This window comes from Podarcis cretensis (assembly GCF_951804945.1).
Source record: "Podarcis cretensis genome assembly, chromosome: 4".
NCBI classification, from domain to species: domain Eukaryota; kingdom Metazoa; phylum Chordata; class Lepidosauria; order Squamata; family Lacertidae; genus Podarcis; species Podarcis cretensis.
The window spans coordinates 103,674,765-103,685,825 of NC_137173.1; positions in this window are offsets into that span (position 1 = coordinate 103,674,765).

Consider the following 11,061-nt stretch of genomic DNA (forward strand, 5'->3'; position numbering starts at 1 on the left):
TTAGGTCCTTTTCACTTTTGTCTTTTATTATGGTAATCTTTGTACGAAATGTTCCTTTCATATCTCCAATTTTCTTGAACAGATCTCTCGTTTTTCCCATTCTATTGTTTTCCTCTATTTCTTTGCATTGCTCGTTTAAGAAGGCCTTCTTGTCTCTCCTTGCTATTCTTTGGAAATCTGCATTCAATTTCCTGTATCTTTCACTATCTCCCTCGCATTTTGCTTGCCTTCTCTCCCCCGCTATTTGTAAGGCCTCGTTGGACAGCCACTTTGCTTTCTTGCCTTTCCTTTTCATTGGGATGGTTTTAGTTGCTGCCTCCTGTATAATGTTACGAGCCTCCATCCATAGTTCTTCAGGCACTCTGTCCACCAAATCTAAATCCTTAAACCTGTTCCTCACTTCCACTGTGTATTCATAAGGGATTTGACTTAGATTGTATCTTACCGGCCCAGTGGTTTTTCCTACTTTCTTCAGTTTAAGCTTGAATTTTGCTATAAGAAGCTGATGATCTGAGCCACAGTCAGCTCCAGGTCTTGTTTTTGCTGACTGTATAGAGCTTCTCCATCTTTGGCTGCAGAGAATATAATCAATCTGATTTCGATGCTGCCCATCTGGTGATGTCCATGTGTAGAGTCGTCTCTTGTGTTATTGGAAAAGCGTGTTTGTGATGACCAGCTTGTTCTCTTGGCAGAACTCTATTAGCCTTTGCCCTGCTTCGTTTTGAACTCCAAGGCCAAACTTGCCAGTTGTTCCTTTTATCTCTTGACTCCCTACTTTAGCATTCCAATCCCCTATAATGAGAAGAACATCCTTCTTTGGTGTCATTTCTATAAGGTGTTGTAAGTCTTCATAGAATTGCTCAATTTCAGTTTCTTCAGCACCAGTGGTTGGTGCATAAACTTGGATTACTGTGATGTTAAAAGGTCTGCCTTGGATTCGTATCGAGATCATTCTATCATTTTTGAGATTGCATCCCAGTACAGCTTTCGTCACTCTTTTGTTGACTATGAGGGCCACTCCATTTCTTTTACGGGATTCTTGCCCACAGTAGTAGACATCTTTCCGCAGGGCCTGCAAGACAGAGCTGTTCCACCAGGCCTTTGGTCAGGGCTCAGCCTGACCCCCTCCTCTGGCAATCTGCACAGAATTTTGCTTAATGGTTGCCATCAATTTTATTTTAATTAAGTTTTATAATGAAATGCTTTTAGAACGTTGGATTATTTTGATTGTTGTTAGCCGCCCTGAGCCCAGCCTTGGCTGGGGAGGGCGGGATATAAATAAAATTTATTATTATTATTATTATTATTATTATTATTATTATTTGGTCATCCGAACTGAATTCGCCCATTCCCGTCCATTTTAGTTCACTGATGCCCAGGATGTCAATATTTATTCTTGCCATCTCATTTTTGACCACATCCAACTTACCCATGTTCATGGTTCTTACATTCCAGGTTCCTATGCAATATTTTTCTTTACAGCATTGGACTTTCCTTTCGCTTCCAGGCATATCCGCAACTGAGCGTCCTTTCGGCTTTGGCCCAGCCGCTTCATCAGCTCTGGATCTACTTGTACTTGTCCTCCACTCTTCCTCAGTAGCATGTTGGATACCTTCCGACCTGAGGGGCTCATCTTCCAGCGTCATAACTTTCATATGCCTGTTGTCTTTGTCCATGGAGTTTTCTTGGCAGGGATACTGGAGTGGCTTGCCGGTTCCTGCTCCAGGTGGATCACGTTTGGTCAAAACTCTCCACTATGACCTGTCCATCTTGGGTGGCCCTGCTCGGCATAGCTCATAGCTTCTCTGAGTTATTCAAGCCCCTTCGCCACAGCAAGGCAGTGATCCATGAAGGGGATCCATGAAGCTTCTCAATAGCCTTCTTAAATTGTGGTGCCCAGAATTGGACACAGGATGCCAGGAGTAATCTGACTAAGGCAGAATAAAGGTAAAGGTAAAGGTACCCCTGCCCGTACGGGCCAGTCTTGACAGACTCTGGGGTTGTGCGCCCATCTCACTTAAGAGGCCAGGGGCTAGCGCTGTCCGGAGACACTTCCGGGTCACGTGGCCAGCGTGACATCGCTGCTCTGGCGAGCCAGAGCCGCACACGGAAACGCCGTTTACCTTCCCGCTGGTAAGCGGTCCCTATTTATCTACTTGCACCCGGAGGTGCTTTCGAACTGCTAGGTTGGCAGGCGCTGGGACCGAGCAGCGGGAGCGCACCCCGCCGCAGGGATTCGAACCGCCGACCTTTCGATCGGCAAGTCCTAGGCGCTGAGGCTTTAACCCACAGCGCCACCTGCGTCCCCAAGGCAGAATAGAGTGGTACTATTACTTCCCTTTACCTGGGCACTATACTTCTGTTGATGCAGTCTAGAATAGCATTAGCTTTTTATGCTGCTGCATCACACTGTTAACTCATGTTAAACTTGTGGTCCACTACGCCCCCTAAGATGCTTTTCACATACACTACTAGTAAGCCAGGTTTCCCCCATCCTAAATTTGTGCAGCTGGTTATTCCTGCCTAATGTCAGAGAAGCCTGACACCTAAGTGCAGAACCTTGCATTTGTCCATACTGAAACTCATTTTGTTAGTTCTCCAATCAGTTAAGGTCATCTTGAATCCCAATTCTGTATTCTGCATGTGTCTTATTTCTTCACATCACCAGAGTACATCACCTTTTTCAAAAAAAAGGAACACATTTGTCTACTGAGAACTAAGTTCTGTTGAGTTTAATAGGGCTTCATCCCAGGTAAGTGAGTATATGATTGCAAGCTTAGTTGAACTATTCTATTCAGTTATGCTTTTTCTGTGTTTGTCATCATTGGTTATGTTAGGACATCATCATATAGTTTGTGTATTTTAATTTCAGTACATTTTCTATTCAAGAATTTTTAAGATGCAGGTGGTGGTTTTTTTAAAGCCTTACATGTGTGTCATGATCCTCTCTAATCTCTCTTAAGTAAGCACCAAAATAAGGGAAGGATCACCCCACCCCCAAAAAACCATTCTTTAAATTACTTGCCTTATCTTAGAAACTGATGCTTGTGTATAGTAATTCCCACATTTTCTCATATCTTCAGGCACTATCATGATTCATAAGACTGCATGCATGCCCTAATTAAAAGAAACATGGTAATCATCAACCCGCAGGCACCTTCTAGTTTAATGAACAACGTTCCTCTGCTTTCAAGCTAAGGCAGTGCTGTTCAAAATATGTTCTAGGAAGGTTCTTGGCAGCCTCTTAGTAGTTCCTCAACAAATAAGAATAGTAATGACAGTCAAAGTTTCCCTGGAAGACAGCTTGACCTGTTTCCGCAGAGTCTCTGTTCAAGTACAGTACTCTCAGCACAAGCCTCCCCAGATGGTTCCCATGTGAACAGTGCTAGGCCACAAGAGGATTAGAAAATTGGGCTTCTCCAGTCAAGATGCAAAGGACCAAGAGCCAGGTCACATTATTTTGGCACCTGAACAGAGCTAGCCTGAATCTTTATGCTGCGTGAGATGAAGCACAAGACGGCACTCTCCTCCCGTTCCATGTCCAGAAGCCACCTAGGCTGGCAGCTGAATATTTCCTCAAGAGTGGTGACAGGACAGCATCTTCCAACACATTTGAGGGCAGCAGGGCAGCTTATGGGACACAGGGCACAGAAAGAAATAATCCTCTTTTCTTGCACTAAAAACAACACTGCTAACAACAGGAACAGGAACAGGAACAACAACAACAACTTGTTATTTATTTGCTGCCCATCTGATTGGGTTGCCCCAGCCACTCTGGGTGGCTCCCACAAAAAATAGTAAAAACACAATATAACATCAAACACTAAAAACTTTCCTGAAGAGGGCTCCCTTCAGATGTCTTTTAAAAATCACATAGCTGCTTATCTGTTTGAAATCTGGAAACGTGTTTGACAAATGGAAACTTGTCTCCCTGGGACCTGTTTCTTTCAATAACCTATTGATAGTCACACAAACCACCCCTTGTCTTCAACACCTCAAAATATGCAGCTTGCAAGTTGCAGGATAAGTTGGCATCATTGATATCCAAATAAACTGGTTGTACAGAAGGCATCATGCAACATACTTTGTTCTGAGGGGAAAGTACACTCACAGAGATAAAAGTATCCACTGATAGTATATATATTTGTTATGATTCAGTACAGATGCAAACATTGATTACTTGAAGGACTTTCATTTTAAAACTGGGAAATTATGTTTCTAACATGGCAAAACATGCTATTTCTCAGCTTACCCCTTCAAAGTTTATCTCTTTTAGAAGATTGAAATGATTGTCATAATTAGCTTCCATGTAAATACTCAGTATTATAGGGCAGTCAGCACAATTACTAGAAGTTTATCAGCAAATTGGAGAGGGGAGGATAAGATTCCTGTGTTCATTTGATTAACTTTTGCATTGCTCAGAACAGAGAATATGCTACTGTTTTTCTTTCACTCTGTTCTTTCTGCAGCTGACAAGAGAAACTTTTGCATTGCCTCTCCTTTTATTTTTTAGATGAGAGGTTTTGTGATTCTGAAAACATATGATGTAATCAGAACAGAGTATGACTGGGCTCTTTTAACAGGGTCATGTGGAAAATCCTTGGTTCCAGCCAAACAATAATTGGAAGTGTGCTGCTCAATAGATAGAAATTGTAATGAAAAACTGACCATTGAGGGTGGCATGGAAAGGAAGGAAGGAAACCTTGCATCAATAGGAGTATAGCATCTAGATCAAGGGAAGTAATAGTGCCACTGTATTCTGCTCTGGTCAGACCTCACCTGGAGTACTGTGTTCAGTTCTGGGCACCACAGTTCAAGAAGGACACTGACAAACTGGAACGTGTCCAGAGGAGGGCAACCAAAATGGTCAAAGGCCTGGAAACGATGTCTTATGAGGAACGGCTAAGGGAGCTGGGCATGTTTAGCCTGGAGAAGAGGAGGTTAAGGGGTGATATGATAGCCATGTTCAAATATATAAAAGGATGTCACATAGAGGAGGGAGAAAGTTTGTTTTCTGCTGCTCCAGAGAAGCGGACATGGAGCAGTGGATCCAAACTACAAGAAAGAAGATTCCACCTAAACATTAGGAAGAACTTCCTGACAGTAAGAGCTGTTTGACAGTGGAATTTGCTGCCAAGGAGTGTGGTGGAGTCTCCTTCTTTGGAGGTCTTTAAGCAGAGGCTTGACAACCATATGTCAGGAGTGCTCTGATGGTGTTTCCTACTTGGCCATCCCTACCTGCAGATTCATGGAAACTTTGGAGAAAGCTGTTCACGAGCCCCTCTAAAATCGGCAGGCCCAATCTCTATTTGGATTTTCTGCAGATCTGGCAAGATTGGATTTTTGCAAGAAACTATGGTGCAGCTGTGGAACAGAGAAACATGGGGTAATAAATCAAAAAGTGGGTCAAGCAAAAGCATGGATGAGCCTCTAGCTCACAGAAAATCCATTGCAGAACCTCTTAACCTGGCACTGTTTTAGACTTTATTTCTTGTGTGCTTGCAGTAACTAAATGCTGCACCTACTATAAAGCAAAAGATTCAACTACTGCCCTCAGGATTACAATCTAAAAGTCTAGGTACACAAGGAAATGCAAAATGTAAAGATGGAAGATCTGTTTTAGAATACAAGGGAGAAGAACCAAGGGTTGTTGCTTTTTAAAAAGAAAAAGACAGGTGTATTTTAAAAATGAGTACACATCAACATGAGTCAAATGATAGCCAAGAAAAAAGCAGTCTGGAGTATGGGGAATAGCAAGTGAAACAGGATACAGTGGGAAAAGGAAACATATGCATGGGCGTAGCCGGGGAGGCAGCTGCCTCCCATCAAGTAAATAAATAGAAATATTTAACTACCATATTTTTTGCTTTATAAGACTCACTTTTTCACTCCTAAAAAGTAAGGGGAAATGTGTGTGCGTCTAATGGAGCGAATGCAGGCTGCGCAGCTATCCCAGAAGCCAGAACAGCAAGAGGGATCACTGCTTTCGCTGCGCAGCGATCCCTCTTGTTGTTCTGGCTTCTGGGATTCAGAATTTTTTTTTTTCTTGTTTTCCTCCTCCAAAAACTAAGTGCGTCTTGTGGTCTGGTGCGTCTTATAGAGTGTAAAATACGGTAACTGACCAACCGTGTTGGAGGTAACTCAGTTCTGCCCCCTCAACATAACACACACACCCCAAATAAATCCTGGCTATGCCCATGAGCACATGAGTTGTTTTTTTATAGAGAACAAAGATAAAGGGCATGGGGAGAGAAAAGAATGGTAGCATTTTAAAGTCAACTGAAGTTTAACTCAAATCTCTCTATACAAAGCCGGTTTCCAAGATTATATGTGATGGAGCTATCTGTAAAAGCAGGAGTTGGTTGGGGAGCATGTAGGAAAGAGGAGCACATTCTAGCTTGCCAGGGAAAACCCTTCCTTATCTCCTCCTCTAGAGAGCCAGTGTGGTGTAGTGGTTAAGAGTGTTAGACTTGTAATCTTGGGAACCGGGTTCGAGTATCCACTCCTCCACATGCAGCTGCTGGGTGACCTTGGGCCAGTCACACTTCTTTGAAGTCTCTTAGCCCCACTTACAGAGTGTTTGTTGTGGGGGAGGAAGGGAAAGGAGAATGTTAGCCCCTTTCAGACTCCTTCAGGTAGTGATAAAGCGGGATATCAAATCCAAACTCTTCTTCTTCTTCTTCTTCTTCTTCTTCTTCTTCTCCTCCTCCTCCTCCTCCTCCTCCTCCAGCCGGGTAGTTAAGCACAACAGCTGCCCACCTCCACGCCACCCAATGAATCAATCATTGTAGTGGGGGATCAAGGAGTAGAATCAGGCTGCCTTTCCTGCCTGAGGAGTGGGGGGGGGGTGGATAAGAAGAGATGGAGAGGGATTTGAACTCTCCACCCTGCAACTTGGACAAACCTTTTTGCCTAGAACACAAAAAATATCAATGTAAAACAAAAGTAATTCACTAAAAAATTCCAGAGTTCCCAAACTACCAGCACTCATTATTCTAAACTGAATAGAAGGTAGCCAATATCCCTCTTCAGTGAGATGAGAAAGGTAAAACTCCTGTAGCTTGAAATGGCCAGAAATGGAGAGCAAGACCGTTACCTTTCTGAATGCTTACTTTTTATAAGTTCAGGGTATCTCACAAATGTGAACAAGTATCTGATTTTACATAAAAGAATCACCCTTAAAAGCCTTATTGCCTCCTTGAGATGAAACCTGAGGAAGTTTGGCATGCAATGTTACAGGCTAAAATAAATAACAAGCTTATGATTGGCTTTAATGTGGCTTTTCAGTGTTAGTGCGAGGTTAAGTCAAACATACTCTTTCAATCAAGCACACACTTTAGGGATGTTTAATAGTCAGGTTCAGTCTGCAGCTAATTGCATTTTATTGGCTTTAAACCTAAATATACAGCCCAGTCCATGCTCAGTTAGAACAGGGTATCTGGATGTAAGATCAGTTTAAGTCACTGGTTCAAATCAAGTTCAGGCTTTCCACCCCATAATGTCTAGTCTACTTGGATCACATGCTCTATCTTACAGCAATCGTTAGAGACAACAAACTTCTTCAACATTTGTAATGTTTTGCAGGTGGCCAGTGTACAGGTTCAGCCTCTGTGTGACACACAACTAGGGCTGGGCAGTATCTGGTTTTCAGCATCGTGATATATCATCATATAAACATCACGATATACAGTGGTGCCCCGCAAGACGAATGCCTCGCAAGACGAAAAACTTGCAAGACGAAAGAGTTTTCTGTTTTTTGAGGTGCTTCACAAGACGAATTTCCCTATGGACTTGCTTCGCCAGATGAAACGTCTTGCGAGTTCTTGCGAATTTGTTTCCTTTTTCTTTAAGCCGCTAAGGCATTAATAGCCGCTAAGCCGCTAAGCCGCTAATAGCCGTGCTTCACAAGACGAAAAAACCGCAAGACGAAGAGACTCGTGGAACAGATTAATTTCAGCTTGCGAGGCACCACTGTACTGATATATCATGATGTCTGGAATCAGGATGGAACTATGTACTGTAGAGGCATTGGCTGCTTTCACAGTTTCCCCTGCATCATGATTTTTGCATAACACACACATCATGATTCATGATATATTGCCAAGTAAAAAATTATGAAACTCATATCACAATATGGACTTCAAACTGGTTTTGGACAATATATCAATATATTGCCCAACAGCACACACAACTCAGTTCTGTCCAAAATCAGCTTCTAGTAGGCCAAATGAGTTTGGATTATACAATGCCTAATGAAAGTTTCTGGCTGCCTCAGAGCTCCGAGCAATGAGACTTACTGGCTGCAGGCTACCATCACATTCTTCCTTCTCCTCTGCTCTTTACTTCACTGGAGTAAGGTCTGACACATGCCAGCTTGATTGACATGTGCGAGCAAGAAATTTTTGATAGTTTTTGATGGATTTACCATGCATGTCTGCAGAGAAGTAACACCCATTGAATTTAGTGAGGCATCCTCCCTAGTATGTGGGTATACAATTCAAGCCTCACTTAAAATGGTAAAATGTTGACATTAATGTATTTTCTGCTGCAGCTATTTTAATGATACGGGTATATGTGAAAGATTTGTTAATTACTTACATGTGGCAATAACTGTTCTCAGTAATGGAGGGAATTGTTTTCTATATAGTTAGGGAAACTTAATTGTTGGAATGCTCTAATTTCTTAGCTGACTAACATGAATATAAAAGTGATTCATGAGATATGTTAAATGAATTTGATATACTTATGGTTTTTATACCTATTTACTGCACCACTATATTTTTTGTCTTACTGTCATTGTCAGTTGCTTTGAGCATTAATTTATATGGGACAGCAACATAATTATTAAACATTTTTTAAATGTCAGTCCCGTTAACCCCTGTGGTGATTGCTGCTAGTTTACATGTATTGATAAGGCAACAGGCCATGGGGGAGGGCTGCAAGTGTCACACACAACCAGCAACAGAAGTTGCAATCCCCGTGGTGTCCATATTCTCTATGACAGGGGTCAGCAAACTTTTTCAGCAGGGGGCCGGTCCACTGTCCTTCAGACCTTGTGGGGGGCCGGACTATATTTTGAAGGAAAAAAATGAACGAATTCCTATGCCCCACAAATAACCCAGAGATGCATTTTGAATAAAAGGACACATTCCACTCATGTAAAAACATGCTGGTTCCTGGAGCGTCTGGAGGCCAGATTTAGAAGGCGACTGGGCCGGATCTGGCCCCCTGGGCCTTAGTTTGCCTACCCATGCTCTATGACATAGAGACAGGAAGAGCTAGAATGTCATTATTTGGCATAGAATCAGAAAGGGCCAGAATGAAAGCCACCATTTGAAGAAGAGGTGCACAAGGTGGATGGATCAGGAAAGGATCTCATACTGTGCCCCCGTGAGCTAGCATTGGTCACCCCATATCATCAGCACTTGCCACTGGGCTCCTACTGATGTGCAGCTCATGTGCTTTACTCTCCAGGGACACAGCCATGCCACTACCTGGCCCAATGGTGGGGTTGGAGTTGTGGCCAAGTCAGAGGGAGACAGGGCATGCAAGTCATGCTGATACCAGAGGGTGGGGCCTAGGGATGTGTATGGAAGGTAGGAGAGGATATATTAGTATGTATTATCCTTCCTTACTCACACTTGTGAGTACAGCAGAGCACACCCCTTTGCACCAAACAGGCAGATGTTGTTTCAGCTGGTTACACCCTTTTTGATTAAGCAATCCAGGATGCCTCAGTGCAGCATGGATTCCTCTTGGCATCCCCCCCCCCCCTTTATCCCACTTAAAACAAAAACAGCACAAAACTAGTCTTCACAGTTCACATTCAGCAGCAATCTGGAGGCAGGCTAAGGTTGCAGTTACAGGTACAATTGTATATATTTATAAGACAATGGAGTCTGACTCTGTTGACTTCAGACTCTAGAACTAGCTACAGTACATCTTTGTACAGATGCAGCGGCAAGATGAATAGAGTAAGAGAGCAAAATGGAGTAAGAGAGAGATGATGACGTGACTAGCCTTTTTATACCAGTTACGCCCACCTCTACCTGGCTGCACCCAGAGGGAAGAGGCTCCCACAGGTTTGAAGGGTGTGCCTTAAAAGAAGAGGGGGTGAAAATGACTACCTGGGCAGGCTCACCTGAGTAACATGAGGGCCAGTCACCTGTCAGAGCCTTTAAGAGTTAGCTTCCTGCAGTCACCTCTGCAGATCTCATTTGTCAATTTAAATACATTTAGCCATAATTTAATTCATTTACCTGTGTTACACCTCTTTAATGCCAGTTCTAGGCAGGAAACATTGGTCTCTTCCACTGTCACCACAGAAGCTAGTACCTGGAAGCGTAATTTGATAAGTGATTTAGCTGTGATTTTTGCTTCTATTTTTAGACATCTTATTTCATTTTCTGCTTTATGTTTTTAGTCATAAATTATTATAAACTGGAGTATAAATGTATAAAATAAAAAATACATCCCAAGCAACTTATGTGGATTGATGCAAGGCAAAGTATTTTTTAGCACATTGTAAGTTTTAATTGGCTTATCAATGCCAGGATGTCTATGTTATCACCACTTAGGTAGGGAATGTTCAATATTGCTTTAATTCTCCATATTTTAGTACAAAATGCCCCCCCCCCGGATGTAGATGCAGAGTACTCATGAGCATCTTATCTCTGTTGCCGTGCAGGTTGGCATGTAGTGTTAGCCTATATCTGAAGCTCCAAATACAGCATTCTGTTGTGGAGAATTGTGGAGAAGGATTGCTGGGGGTAAAACTAGAAAGACTTGCGAAGAAGAAACAGAAGATTGAAGTGGCTTTGGATTTGCTGTGAACTTTAAGCAAGGAATTGGAAAGCTAGAAACCCTCTCTGGGCTCAGAGAGGGAAGCCTTCTTGAAGAAACTATGTATAATGTGTGTATAGTGTATTTTGTGTTTACTAAATAAAACAACCTCTGATACACTTTGTCCGCTGTGGGAAGTTTAATAGCTTTGCTGAACTTCTCACCGCACAAAGTAACCCAACAGGTTATTGGTCACAAACATTCAACACATAATTATCA